This window comes from Phoca vitulina, unplaced genomic scaffold, assembly GCF_004348235.1.
Source record: "Phoca vitulina isolate PV1807 unplaced genomic scaffold, GSC_HSeal_1.0 scaffold22, whole genome shotgun sequence".
NCBI classification, from domain to species: Eukaryota; Metazoa; Chordata; class Mammalia; order Carnivora; family Phocidae; genus Phoca; species Phoca vitulina.
In genome coordinates, this window is record NW_022589725.1 from 12447741 (window position 1) to 12462991 (window position 15251).

A 15251-nucleotide genomic window follows, 5' to 3' on the forward strand; every position below is an offset into this window, starting at 1 on the left:
CGGGCAGAGGGTGATTAGGTGTCCTCACTGTCTGCTATCTGGTTTCTCAGGTGGCTGCAGTCGAGCCTGATGGAATTTTACCAGACCGGATCCCTAATTATCACTTAGAAAGACTTCTAAAATGACGCCACATGGAATCATAAGGCTAAGTGTACAGAAGGCCATCGCCAGCCAGGCAATGCAATTAGAAGTACAAATTGCCAAATTCATCCAAAGAAAGTTTAGACTCTGAATGTGAAGAACTTTGATCAAATCCCCAAAGGAGACAATTTTATATATAAAAAAAGCTGTTCTTCAACTGGATATAATATTTTCCTTTAAAAAATTATCTTACTATTGATGGTGTCGTAGAATCAAGTAAATCCAGCAAAACAGTCACTATTCTTCCGGTTGTAAGCAACAGAAAACCCACTTCAAACAGGCTGTAAGTGACAAAGGTGTGTATTGGCTCCTGGACCTGAAAAGCCGAGGGCGGTTGGCTTCAGGCACTGGAGGGATTGAGCTACATCAGCAGCCGGATCTCTCCGCCCCCAAGCTCTGCCTTCTCTGTCACAGCTCCATTCCCAACGGAGGCAGGATGGCTGCCAGCCAAGTCCAGCCGCCAACCCTCCCAGGTTTTATGCTTCCAGATTTCTCAGCATTTGAGACAGATCCTGAACCTGACTGCTGTGGACTGGAATTGGGTCACATGACTACCCTGGACAGCTCAGGGAATGGAATGCAGGCATTTCCCTGTCTGGTCACCTTCCTCCCCATGGAGTCAAGGATGGAGTCAGTTCCACTCACTGCACCTGGCTGAGGTGGAGGAGGGAGGCTTCCCCCCAAGGAAACTAAGGGGAAGTGGATGCTGGGTGACCCCCAAGTAGCAGCCGTACTTGGAAGACTGTAATTGCTGGTGATTGGAAGGTTCAGAGAGGTGACTCCTACCAGATCATCCACCTGACAGGTCAGGGGATCCCAGAAAGAAAAAGCACCACCTGTCAGAGCGAGAAGAGTCCTTGGAGGTCCCTGGTGTGGCAGGAATGGGAAGCTAGAGGCCCAGGGAGGGGGAATGACTGGTTCAACCTATAGGTGGGAATGAAACCAGAACACGAATCTCTTGTACCTTGGTTCTCCATCCAGTGCTCCCAACTGGCCTGTGAGGGCCAAAGTGGGCTCTGGAAGGGGGCCTCCAGCTGCTTCATTACTCTTGAATGAGAAGCCCCTCCACTTCTCCTGGGACTTTCTCCCAGCAGCCTTGGTGGAGTGTCTTTGACAAGTCTCCCGACACCTGCTCTCTGGTCCCCACTGCACTGGGGTCTCCCCATCTGCCTCAGAGGGAAGGGAGACGGGTGAGAAGTGCCCTAGATTCCCACAGGCATTCCCAGTCGTGGATGGCAGCCATCTAAGGCCTTGATCTTACATAAAATGCAGTAAGCGCAGCCCCAGGTTGGGCCCTCTACCAGCTCCAGCTGCCCCATTCTTTCTGGAGATTCCAGAGCCACCACCCTCCAGCCAGGCTGGGCCTGTCCGGTTTTTCCGTGGCCCTGGGCTCCAAATCTTCACTGGATCCGATTCTAAGAAACGTGCAGTGTCTCCACATCCTTGTGTTCAAAGCAGGAGACCTGTGGAGCCTGAACCTATCAGCCAGGCTGTCTGCAAACTTCTCTGTGGGAGGGGCTTGGGTGCTGCAATCTGATTGGATGCAGGAGGGGGCCTGTCTTTATGCTCAGTGTGCACAAGCACATTTTATCTAGAGGGTGCGATTTGGCTGGGAGAAGGGCCTCTGATCGAGATTAGGAGGGGTTTAAGCACCCATCGGTCCACCCCATTGTCATCATCAATTTAAATTAGAGGAAGCCTACTTAACTCAAAGACCGGGCTCCAGGGGTCGGAATGTAGGCCCCTGAGCTGGTGGGGAAGATGGGGTGGGGCGGGGCGCACGGACACGATCTTCCCAGCATGGCAGGACTTTACACGGGGATAACCGTGGGCTGTATTTATGACATGGAAAGCTGTCAATGATATAAGTGAAAAGGAAAAAAATATAATAAAGTATATACAGTGTGAGTGTGTGTGTATATGTGTGTGTGTGTGTGTAACAATGGTGGTTAAGAGCTCAGGATCTGGAGCCAGATCGCCTAGGATCAACTCTCGCTTTCACTTCTTCCTTACCTTGGGCATTTTACTTAAGCTCTGTGCCTCCATTGCTTCATCTGTAAAATAGGGCTAAATAATAGGGTGAGGTGAGGATCCCAGGAGATAAGCCACGGAAGGCGGTGACGCAGGTCCCGGCAGACAGGGCCCCAACGGTGGCCGCCGTTAATCTCGGTCCCCGGCGCAGGGGCCTCGTTCGCACAGTGCTGGCGGCGGGGCGGGCCGCACCCTGCCTCCGGAACCGGGCTCCCCGCGGCTGCCGGCTGCCCATTGTTGCGCCTTCCTGCTCTGGCCCGCCTGGGAATCCGCCGGGGCAGCTCCGGCCCAGGCGGGGAGGGCATCCGGGCCGCGGGCGCCCTCCCCCACCGTTCTGGGCGCCCCGCCACGCCCCTCCCGCCGCGAGGGCCCGCCCGGGGACGCGAGCACTGGACTGCGAGTCCTGGGACCTCAGTCCTACTCGGCCCAGTGTCCTCTCTGGCCACACGGAAGCCAGCGGAGAAGCCCACCCCCTAGGGCCGCGTAAGGGTTAAGTGAGATCACGCGCGCACCAGGCCGAGCTCCCCACCTTGAGCCCGTCTGTCCTCAGGTCCTGTCTTGCTCGGGTGGGCTTTCAGAATGCTGCTCGCCGCCGGGGGCCCACGGGGGACCCATGCATCCCCTGGTGTCTGGGCCTGGTTGGATTTCTCAGATCATGCTGCCTCCGCTACCCCGCGCAAGGTTTCCCCAGCACAAGGCAAAAAGTGGGTGAAAGGGCTGGGCAGCTTTCCCAGGCTGGCAGCCGCCAGAGCCAGGATCTAGAGTCCTTGCATCCCGGCTCTGCTGCTGAACTGCTGTGTGACCTTGAGCAAGGCCTTCCTCCTCTGAGCCCCCAGCCTCCCTCCTCCAGTGGCGGGGAAGGCAGGTGCGGCCCCTTGCTCTGGCTGCCCCCTGGCTGGCTGGCTGGGGTACCATGGAAGGTGTGTGATCCCCTGGGCTCAGTTTATCTTATCTGCAAAACTGTTAACCCCGCGTAGATTCAGCAGATAACGCCTGGTCTCGGGAGGCTTCTTTCTTGTCTTTCTGCCACCCTCTGCCCCATTTCTCTGCTCCGAAGGGAAGTATGCCACCTGGGCTGGTTACTTGAGTCTTCCAAGGAGGAATTCAGCCTCAGCATTGTCCCTCCGCACTGGGCAGGACCAGGACCCGCTTTTGATACGGGTTCTCTCCACTTCCATCCTGGGAAAGAGAGACCTTTGCAGCCGTGGGTTGGCTTTGAGTGCCCCTGGTGCAGGAGTGAGCCTCCTGTCAACAGAGGGAGTTTACTCAAGATTTAAGGAGTGGAAAGGAATTGGGGCTTACAAAACCTAGCCCTATTCTTAGAGTCCCACACTCTGCCCTCCAGGCATGTGGCAGGATGACACTTCTCTGTCCCTTTGAGATTGGGCGGGGTCATGTGACCAGCCGTGGCCAAGGAAGTGTGCGAAGTGATATCTGTCACCTCAGGTGGGAGCACTATTACCAGGTGGAGACCCTCTCCTTCCGCCGTGAGGTGGCACCGCTCCATGGCCCTGGGCCCTGGAGGGAGAAAGGGTGGAGAGCCTTCCAGCCCTGTAGGGACGGGCCACTTGCCTGAGAAATGACTTCGTGTCAGGAGCCACCAGGATTGGGAGTCGTTTGTTACTGTAGCGTGACCCAGCCGCCCTTTGACTAGCACACACCTCCAGAAAGCAAAACCGGGCTGGAGGTGAGCGACGGTGTGCAGGACATCTGTCTCTGAAGACCTGTTTCGTGTTCTTTCATGAGATGGTCAGTCTGGGGCTGCCGCAGGGGAGCGTTGGTTTAAGTCATCTCTACACCCAGGGTGGGCCTCGAAGTCACCACCCCGAGATCAAGAGTCGCGTGGTCTACTGACTGAGCCGGCCAGGTGCCCAGAGGGGAGTTTCTTATACTCAAGGGTCCTAGAGACCCTTTCCTCATGGAAAAACACTGGGGTAGTTGGGAGGCAGAAGATGGGGGGGGTGCTTGGGCCATGGCCTTTATCGGGGTTTCCATGGGAAAGGCAGGACAGGGTAAGGTGGGCAGTTTGGGATGGGCTAGTTTGAATGATTTCAGTGGGCTCTGGGCTCTACAGGTGGTCTCTAGTTGCCTGATAACTGGCCCTGGGTTGATTAAGGAGAGGAATATTGCTTCCTGGGGCTCACGGGCCTGATAGAGGATCCAGGGCTCACGGGTCCTGGATCTAGAATACCAGATGCCCAAACCAACAGTCTGTGGTGCCTCGGGACCAGCAGGGCCCCGGGCGACGCTGGGTTGGCCCTTTGTTGGATCTTAGCACATTTGACCTGAGCGGCTGAGACTGCTTGTTGCCCACCCAATATCTACATTCCCCTGGTTCCTTCATAACAGAACCCCAATATTACCTGGCAGCCCAGCCAACAGACTGCATTTCCCAGATCCCCACGCAGCTGTGTGGCTATGCAATTAAATCTTTGCCACCTGACTAAGTAGGTGGGCTTCCTGTAGGAGGCTGACTCAGCTGGAGATATGGTGGATGTTCTGCTCCCTCCTTCCTGCTGTCTGGACGGTAGCTGTCATATCTGCAGGGCCCACAGCCATCTTGGGTGGTGTAGGGAGTACACAGTGAGTGTGAAAACTCCGAGCAGTGGGAAGATGTCGCATATAATGGATGCCTCATAAAGTATCCTATAATAAATGGACTCTCCACGAGGATGTGCCATGGGTCTCATGTGGTTTTGTGCCTGGCCAGAGAAGCCCTGCAGTATCAGCTAAGTCGCAGGGACCCTGAAAGCAGGTGTCTCTGGGTAGGTTGAGGGGACTAGACATTTTCTCCAGCCACAAAGGAGAGCAACTAGACACGTGGGGAAGCAGGGCTCTGAACATACATTCTAGGGCTTTCTTCACCTTCATTCTGCCCCAGTCCCATGGAACCCACGTACCCCCACCCTACAGCCTTCCCCGGGGCTACCTCTCTGCCAGGCAAATGTAATCAGAGGGAGGGGTTTTCCCACCTGGCTTTCCATTCAGCCTTCGAAAGGGCGGCCAGGATGTGGGGCAGGGAGTGAGAGAAGCCCAGTGGGGAGAGACGCCTGACTGCACTGTGAGCCAGACAGGCACCCCAACCACACTCAGGTTTCCCATCTATAAAATGGGGCAATAACACACTGCCCTACTCCCCTCTCAGGGTGCCGAGGGCTTATCCTCCTCTGAGTGAGGAGGCCTGCAGGAGGCAGGGGACAGGCAAGCTTGCAGTCTGGCTTTGTGGGCTCGTCTCAGTCACCGGAAGCACAAAGCAATGACATAGGTCCTGGCGATCAGGAGGCCTGGCTCACGTGTCTGATGGACTTGGGCTCAATGGTGCAGCCCCCCACTCAGATGAGCCTGAGCTTTTTCATTTGTAAACTGTAGCTAGGGATTGAAGCTTAAGGATGTGAACCACTTAATGATGAGTGCTCAAGAATCGCTGGGTCTTCCCTGCCCCTGATCTGCGTGGGCCTCTGCCATTTTCATTGGCTGCCCGGTGTTCAAACCCCTTTCCCATATCAGGTGAACACCCCCACCTAATGGGATGCTTCCAATAGAGGAGCCCCAATGTACCAGCATGCTTTGCAGTGAGGCTCTCCCAGTCACAGCCCCGTGCACAGACCTTTGAAGGCATCCATGACCCAAGGAGGAGGGGGCACCCAGCCCCATTCTGGTGGTGCCTACCTCCAGTTTTGGGAGTCATCAGGGACAGAGGTCTGCAGGGACTGACCAAGTCTGGGTGTCAGCCGGACAGGTTGCCATGTCAGTGTCCCACGCAGGGGCTGAAGTCAGGAGAACTCCCAGCTGGGTTCTCTGACTCGTAGAACCCATCGGCTCCCCAGGGGTGTTCAGTAAGTTCCTTTCCTGCTTGCGTAACCCACAGTCAGTTTCTGTTGACTGCAGCCACAAACCCCAGCTGACTCCCCTCCCCAGGCCCAAATGCAGACCCTCCCTTTCAGGCTGTTCTCTGAACCACTGACCTTCCCCTATCCCAAGTTCCTTGTGTGTTTAGTTGCTTTTTCTGTGCCCTTGGCCAAGAAGCTGGGCTTGAGTGACCAGCTTTTGCCAGGAAATTACAAAATTAGACCCAGGCCCAGACGCAGGGTGGTACATTTACGAGAGTACACATTTGCAAGGGGAAAGCAAGCAGTTCTGTGTTCAAATCCCTGTCCTATGACTTAGCGCATGTGTGACCGTGGGCCCACAGCATACCTCTGGGCCTCAGTTTCCTTTTCTATTACAACACTCCAGCAGTTGGTTTTTGATTGTTTTGGGGTTTCAAGGAGATCAGGGATGGGAAGCCCCATGCTGTGTGCCCCATACCCAGCACATTGTTGGCGTTGGATTGAGAAGAAACTGGGTCAGGAAGAAGGAACAAAGCAGTAATGCTCATGTAGTTTATGTCAGAATAGCCTGAGATGTACATCAAATGCAGATCCCCGGGCCCCTCTCCTAAAGTTGGATGTACCAAGGCTGAGGGGTCCCTGCGATCTGTATTTTTTTAATATTTTATTTTTTTAAGATTTTATTTATTTATTTGACAGAGACACAGCGAGAGAGGGAACACAAGTAGGGGGAGTGGGAGAGGGAGAAGCAGGCTTCCTACGGAGCAGGGAGCCCGATGCAGGGCTTGATCCCAGGACTCTGGGACCATGATCTGAGCTGAAGGCAGACACTTAACAACTGAGCCACCCAGATGCCCCAATATTTTATTTTTTAAAGTAATCTTTATACCCAACGTGGGGCTCAAACTCACGACGCCAAGATTAAGAGTTGCCCCCTCTGACTGAGCCAGCCAGGTGCCCCTCTGATCTGTATTTTTAACACGCATGCCCACTAGAGGTCTGTGCTGCCGACGGCTGGGACCACCGCTCCTGGAAAAATATAGGATCCAATGGGGAGCACAATGGAGGTGGTGAGGGCCCAGATGGCTGGGTCGACACAGTAGTGGGGTGTGGGGTCCCCAACATTAGCTTCACCCTCGCTAGAAGCTTCTACAGTAACCATGTCGGGGACAGTCCAACCTGGATTTATGTTCCAGAAAGGATGCAGCTAATTTCTGTATGTTTGATCTTTGACCACATTTACAACAGTAATGGATACATTTTTTTCTCACTTGGATAAGGCAATAATCCAGTAACGTGGATATGGTAAGTCCAAATCTAGTTAGCACTTCCCATGAGCCAGGCATTATGCAAGTACTTTTGTCTGTGCTAATAAATACAAAGTGAAATTATTCTCCCAGCTCTCAGGTGGGAAACTGAAGCCCAGAGAGGTAAAGTCACTTGCACTAGGCCACACAGCCCGAGTAGGGATTTGAGGGCAGGCAGGCAGGGATTCCACAGCCCATACGAAAAGCTGTGCCCCTTCAAGACATCACCATGGGGTATTGTGAGGGAGTTAGAGGCTGGGGCCTCAGGCAGGTGCCGAGCTCCCAGGAATGGGGCTGAAGTGTTGGGTGGGACTAAGTGGGGAGTGTGAAGAGTGTGGGACGTCAGCCCCCCAGATCTCTGACTCACTAGGGCCACTGGCTACTACCTGGAAGATCTCTGACTCAGCTGCTCGGGGATGGCAATGACTCTGAGCCCAGGCAGCTTTGTTCAGTTCACGGCCGAGGCCTGGCCTTATCACTCAGGCTGTGTGGCCTTGGGCAAGGTGCTTTGCTCTCCAAACCTGGGGCCCGCTGGGAAGAATGTGAGATCGGGTTATGCCCTGCGCCCAACACGCAGAGGGAGCTCGGCGAACAGCCCAGCGGTCCTCATACAGTGAGTGGTAGGGGTGCAGCCGTGGCCACCTCACCTGGCTTGCACCGCACCCCTGGGGTCCACGCCGAGTACGCGCACACAGCTGGTGCTTCTCTCCGCCTGGCAACCATTCCCCCCTATTTCCAGAAAGAGTGCTTGTGTTTTCGCTTGAACCAGATGACTTGTGTTTCTGTAACTTGCAGCCAGACTGACCCCATGAGAAGTCAGAAACTGGCATTTGCTGCGTGTGAGCTGTGTCCTAGGCTCTGTCCATGCTTCCTTCATCTTACCCTCAGGACGAGCCTGCAAAGCGGGTACCACGACTCCCATCTGTGGGTGGGGAAATGGAAGCTCAGAGAGGTGTACAACTCGTGCTACGTCACCGACCTGGGCCTCGGATCCGATGCCCCGGAGCAGCCCATCTTTTATTTTTTTAAAAAGATTTTATTTATTTGACAGAGAGCGCACACAAGCAGGGGGAGTGGGAGAGGGAGAAGCAGGCTTCCCGATGCGGGGCCCGATCCCAGGACCCTGGGATCATGACCTGAGCCGAAAGCAGACTCCTAACCGACTGAGCCACCCAGGGGCCCCGAGCAGCCCATCTTTTAAATAAGACTGAGCCCACTATGTTTGTAAATGACCCACTTTACTAGGAGGGGCATTCATTCATTCAGCAAGCACGACGTCCTACTGTGGGCCAGACACGGTGCTAGGCCCTAGGGACAAAGACCCTGCAGCCGAGCCCCTGCCCTCAGGGAGTGTCCATTCCAGATGGCACAGAGGTGTCCCCCCACGGGCCAAATCCAGGTGGTAGTAGCTGTCGGCGACATTATTGTGAGAGTATCCTGAGCCATCTGTGGGCTCACCAGGAAGCGTGGTAGTGGGACTACTCAGGGCCACCGGGGCGCTCCTAGAGAGTTTCTGAGTGTGCACTGCCTGGTGGACACCTGTGTCTTAGACTTCTGAAGATTGTTCATACGAATGTGGAACGCAGCAGAATATAACCTGGTCCGAGCTCAAGCTCCAGTTTTTATTTTGAAAACAGCTGCTGTTGATCTAAAAACTAGGCCTTGTCCTCTCGGAGCTGCAGGTGTAACCAGCAGCCTGACCTGCACAGGACAGTCCGATCCGGAAGTCAGAGGCGGGGGAAGCCAGACGGATGGGGATGACCAAGGGGCCTTCCTGGAAGACGAGCTCAGGGGTCTGGCAGGGGCAAGGGAGGCATTCCAGAAGTAGCAGGCAGGCACGGGGACGGAAGGGTGATGTGGGTGTGAGGTGGGGATAGAGACTCTGCCTGAGAAGGCAGTAATGGGGGTGGCCCCTTATTGGGCCTGGGAGCTTAGTCGTGAGCCTTCCGTAGGGAGCCACTGAGGACTGTGAGCAGGGGCATGCCCACGAAGATCCTCCTGGGTGGCCGGGATGCGGGGGGAAACTGAGAGAGGGGAGGTGCTGGAACACCACGGAATGGAAGGAAGCCCCTGCATGTAGATGGGGGTTCGGGGCCCGGACTTTGAGCCCCAGCTCTGTGCTGACATGCCGTGTGACCACAGGCAAGTCCCTTACCCTCCTGAGCCTGTTTCCTCCTCTACCTCCTCTCAAAGGCCCTTTCAGACCAAGTGAACTGAGGTGTGTGTGACTGTGTGTGTGTGTGGGTGGGGGGCGGGTCACATGGTTCCATTAGCATCACTATTTTCTACTTTTCTTTGGCCTTGAAGACCTGGCCGAAGATGGGTCCGTCACCCATGGCTGACCTCCTGCTTCGGGCCCATACGGCTCAGCCCTCGGGTGTTATCTATACCTCAGCTTCCGGTGGCGTTTGTCTCAGGACCTTGGAGCCGCTTTCCAGCTGTGACTTGAGCGCTTAGCAGGGAGGATATGGACCACTGAGATGAGGCCTTTAAAGCACAACTGGTGGCCACTGCCTTCCTTGCTGTTGTCCCTGAGGTTTCCTGGGTAGGACTCCTGGGGAGGCCGGTGGTGTCTCCTCCGTGGGGCTGCAGTCAGGACGGGATGCCCAAGGCTGGTGCAGCTCCGCCCGGGCTCGTCACGGGGACTGTGACGGGGACCTGCCCGGCCGGTGAGCAGTCCCGATACTCACCCCGCCCTGGGTGGGTGTCCTGCGTCACTCCTCACGGGACTGCCCGGCACACAGGTCCCCAGTCCCGCCTCAGGCACCAAGTGTGACAGGCACCTCTGCCCAACCAAACCCACCGGGACCTAAACGAAATCCCCCCCACCTTTTCTGTTTACTTTTATTTGATTATTTTGGGGGAGAGGTAATACGTTCAAAATTTAAGAGGTACCAAAAACCGTACTATAACCAAATCTCCTCCCGGCCCAGAACACAGCCCCTCATTCCTCTTCCTGGAGACAACCAATCTAAACTCCTTTCTAAAACAAACTTAATTTGCTCCCCCTTAGAACAATTGTAAGTACTCAAAGCAAAAACTAACTTCAAACCCAACCCAACCCAACCCCCACCACCCTGGAACACACATCCAGACTTTCGGCATTTTATTTATTTTTCTGAGGGGGGGAGGGGCAGAGGGAGAGAGAATCTTGAGGTTCCATGCTCAGTGCGGAGCCCAACGTGGGGCTCGATCTCATGACCCTGAGATGACCTGAGCCGAAATCAAGTCGGACACTTAGCTGACAGAGCCACCCAGGCGACCCCAGACTTCCAGCGCTTTAGTAGATGTCCTCTCAGACTGTTTGCAACACATATCCACTTTCCAAAAAATGAAAGCCAAACAGAAGATCAGAATCACAATATTGATTTCTCAATCTTTTTTTTAAGGTTTTATTTCTTTATTTGACAGAGAGAGACAGCACAAGAGAGGGAACACAAGCAGGGGGAGTGGGAGAGGGAGAAGCAGGCTTCCCGCCGAGCAGGGAGCCCGATGCGGGGCTCGATCCCAGGACCCTGGGATCATGACCTGAGCTGAAGGCAGACGCTTAACGACTGAGCCACCCAGGTGCCCTGATTCTTCAGTATCTTGCCAACATCTCGGGAAGCTTTCCTCGTGATTTTTCCTTAAATGACATTAATAGCTTTGTGATCTTCCACAAATATGGATTTGTTTAGCCAGACCCCAGAGATGGGCACTGGGGATTTCTAGATTTCCCTATTATGGGCTCTGGGACTTCAATGTCTACTTGTTTACCATAGTAAATTACTAGAAGGGAAATGCTAGGTCACAAGTTATAGCCATTTTTTTTTTAAGATTTTATTTATTTATTTGACAGCGAGAGAGGGAACACAAGCAGGGGGAGCGGGAGAGGGAGAAGCAGGCTTCCCGCCGAGCAGGGAGCCCGATGCGGGGCTCGATCCCAGGACCCTGGGACCATGACCTGAGCCGAAGGCAGACGCTTAACCGACTGAGCCACCCAGGTGCCCCAGTTATGGCCATTTTTTAAGGCCCTGGATGCCCCTCAAACTGTCCTCATGTTCAGCAGGACTGGATGTCCAATCTAAATCCTCAAGGTCAAGAAATCTTGGTTCCTACCCCTCTCACCAGCGGCTGCGAGCCCCTAACCCCACCTCCACATCTTGACTAAGGCCCAAGCCCTCCTCTGGGCCCGGTGACTTGCTTTGTTTATACACTCACAGGGCATTTACCTAGGTCCATCCGGGTGAGTCAGCTGACAGGGGAGCAGGCACCACCCTTCCCAGAGCAGGAACCTGGCTGGGACAAGGGCCACCCGCTTCCAGACTCTCTTGGCGGTGACTGGCAGAGGACGCTCGGCAGCACCTGGCCTGCAGGTAAGAGCCGGGGCCCATATTACCCAGAATGAGGTTAGTGAGGCTTGGTCTTTTGCCGTCTGGCCAGTCCTGACCCTTCTGGGGCCTCCCAGGCAGTTTTCTTTCAAGGTGCCTCCCTCTGGGGGCATAGTGTGAACGGGGGTCTCCTCTGACCCCTGCCCTGGGTCAGGTTTGAGGGCTGAGTGATCTTTATCCAGACGTCATGGGGGCCGCAGACTCCTTGTAACCTCCTGTGGCAGCGCTCAGGAGATGCGGCCCACACCCTGCTCCTTGAAGGGGACCTTTGGAAGGCCAAGCAGAGTGGATTTCCACAGGGAACGGAGAGTATACGCCTCAGTTTCTGTTACGTCTCTGCCTGCAGCGGTTTCCACCCACTACCCTAAGTAGGCGAGGAAAAATCTGCCGGGGAATGCGGCCGGCGACTTGACCTCTCTCAGAACCGGTTTCCTCGTGTGGACACTGGAAACATCCCCACACAGCCGGGAGCACTGACTGAGCTAATGGAACCAAGGGGGACAGTCTGTGCCCCGCACACCGCAGAAAATGGAGCTTCAGGCGAGGCTGCTCTGCGGGGGAGGACGCTGCACTGGCTACTTACGTAGGGTGGCCCGAACTAACGAAAACAATTGTTTTTGTTTTTAAAGAGTTTTTCTCTGTTTTACATTTTCGATTTCCAAACTAGTAGCAATTCTCACACCACCATCACCATCACTGCTCCCTGGGGCTCCCTGTGTCCACCCTTGACCCTCTGGTCTGTTCTCCCAATGTTAGCCAAAGAGGGGCTGTTAAAATGTAAGTTGGACCATGTCACTCTGCTGCTCAACGTTCTCCAGTGGCTCCCATCTCGGCAGAGTAAATGCCAAATGCTGGCCATGGACCCCTGGGGACCTGGCCCGCTCACATCCTCCTCCACCTCCTCACCACTGCTCCCCCTCTGAACAAGACTCCAGTCTCATCGGCCAGATGGTCTCTAAACAAGAGGCACCCCCACCTCAGGGCCGCCGCGGTGGCCATGCCCTCAGCCCTGATGCTCTTCCCTACCCCTTTAGGCTTTTACACAAGCCACTCGTCACTCCTGACCCGCAGTGAGGCCCTTCTGGACCTCTTGACACTCTACCCTCCATCCTGCTTTATCTTTCTCCCGATGACTTCCCATCACCTAACACAGCAAACACACTTCTCTAACCAGCTAGAAAGACACCCTCAAGGACAGACTTTCCTCTTGCTCACTGCCTCAGTACCTAGAACAGCACAGGGGCTTAGGCGCTCAGTAAATGTCCTGAATGAACAGCTAACGATGACTGCATGCCCTTTAAGTGCTAGGTACTGTGCTAAGTGAGCTCCATACATATCTTCTTTTTAAGGATCTTTAAATCTTCATGATAACTCTGTGATGCAAGTACTGTTATCCATATCACAAAGGAAGAGATGACACTCAAAAGGGACTTGTCCATGCTTGCTCTCACAAATTAGAGGCAGCAGTCTGAACCCAGTCCTGCCTGCCTACCACGTCTTGTTCCTGCTTTGCCTCTCAGGGGCCGGCATTCGGGAGCATCTGCATTCCCCAAAGAAGTTCACAGCTTTTCTCCAGCAGGCAGTAAAGCCTTGAAGAGAAGGGGGTATATGCTGGTGGCCTAGCAACAGCCTCTTCCTTTCTAACTCACCACATCACATCCCTGGGCTAATCTGGCCTTCAAGGAGCTATTCCTCTGACACTCTAACCCACGTTTCCCTCCCGCACACACTGTCTTCTGAAGGATGGATGAGTTGTCCACAGGAACAAGTAGGAGTCCCATAGTTTCAGCTCTTTGGAACAAGGTGTTCCAAAGGCGTGTTCTCATTCCAAAACCCAAAGATGGGAGCTGATGACCCCTTTCAGCCCTGCTGATCTCCAAGGACCTGACTGCTGGATTGCTGTGGGTGGTGTTACTGCTTTTATAAAAAAATACAGAGGTTCAGAGATGGAAATTCTGTAAAGTGCAGGGGAAAGGAAAATTCCTTTGAGAGAGATGGGTTATTTTCCTTTCACAGGAGCCAATTAATTGCAGGAAGCCAGCACTGCGCTGAGGGAACTGTTTCATTGTCAGATTGTAGGAAGCAGCCTTTTAATCTACCACATTAGGGCAGTGGTTTTTTTCTCCCTTTCTAGGCCCAGAGTTTCTCTTCAAAGGACTTTTTGGGGGCTTTCTCTTCCCTCTGTGTCTTGCTTTCCCATTCCTTTAAGAGTAACTGGATTCCTGCCCTGTGCCAGACACTGGGCTCAGCACCGGGGAGGGAAACAGGCAAATAAAAACACAGAGGAAATTCAATCCTAGGGAATGCAGAAGACCTTCCTCACAAGAAGTGCGTAATAAACATTAGCGGAATGAAGGATGAATAGGTGAATATGAGGTTCTGGGGTCTAGAGAAGGGAGGTCTGCCTAATTCTGTGTGTGTGTGTGGGTGTGGGGATTTGGGGGAAAGCTAAGAATTGGGGGAACAGGAGTTCACCAGATGAACGAGGGGGAGGGAGAAGGCGTGAATGTCATTCAAGACAGAGGGACAGGCACCTGAAGGAGGCATGAACTAGGAGTGTGAGTTCTAGTGTGAGCAGGCAGTCTGGAATGAATGACATGTAGGGTGAGTGTGGAAAAGTGAGAAGCTGTGACGGCAGATGGTGCCAGGAGTCAGGTCATGGAGAGCTGAATGCCAAGCTCAAGTTTAGAGATTTATCCTGAGGGCAAGAGCTGGGTAGGGCTTCAAGAGCAGGAGCTGAGGTTAACTCCCAGATTTCTGGCTCAGATCAGGGGGTCGACTTGGTAGGGCAGCTGTAGAGGGACAGCAATGCTAGGAAAAAAGGAGTTCAGTTTGAATAACCCGGGAGGTAGTAAAGATCTGGAAGGCAGCTGGACTCTTGGGTCTGGGCCTCCCTATAGTAGCACATTCCACACCCACTCTCTTCCTTCCTTCCTTCTTACAGAAGGCTTTCCTGGTCGCCGTAGCCTTTTGTCCTGCACTCCGTAAGCCAAACTGCCTGAATCCCTCCTAAGGAGCAGTGGGTCCAATTCTGCTTTGGGAAGTGATCTGCCTGGCCAGGCACAAAACCCCTACTCTGGGTAGCGGGGCTCAATCACTCAAGCTACTCTCGGGTGGGATCCCAGAGTGAATCTGCGTAGAGTGGGGGCGGGGCACTTGCAGCTAAGCACCTAGTCAGAAGTCGGGGCCAGGCAAAACAAAAACAAAAACAAAAACAAAAACAAAAACAAAAACCTAGTGGGAGGGTCAGTGATGTCACAATGGGTAGGAACTGAAAGCGCTTCGGAAGCCTTACCGGGCGAGGGGGCTTCTATTCCAGCAACAGGCAGCGGGGAGCGCAGGCGTGTCTATACCCTCCTCCCCTCCCACAGCTGCCTTAGAAACAGAATCTTATCAGGCCGCAGGGAGCGGATCACCCGCACCCTCCCTCCTCTGGAAGCCGTAAATGGTCCTGTAGGGTCAGGGGCGTGGGGGGGATACTCGCCCCTTTAAAGCTCGATTTGTTCCGCGCGGCCTCCAGTCCAGTAAAGAGGGGACAAGGGGCCCGATCGAGCCTCCCCATCCCTTACTCT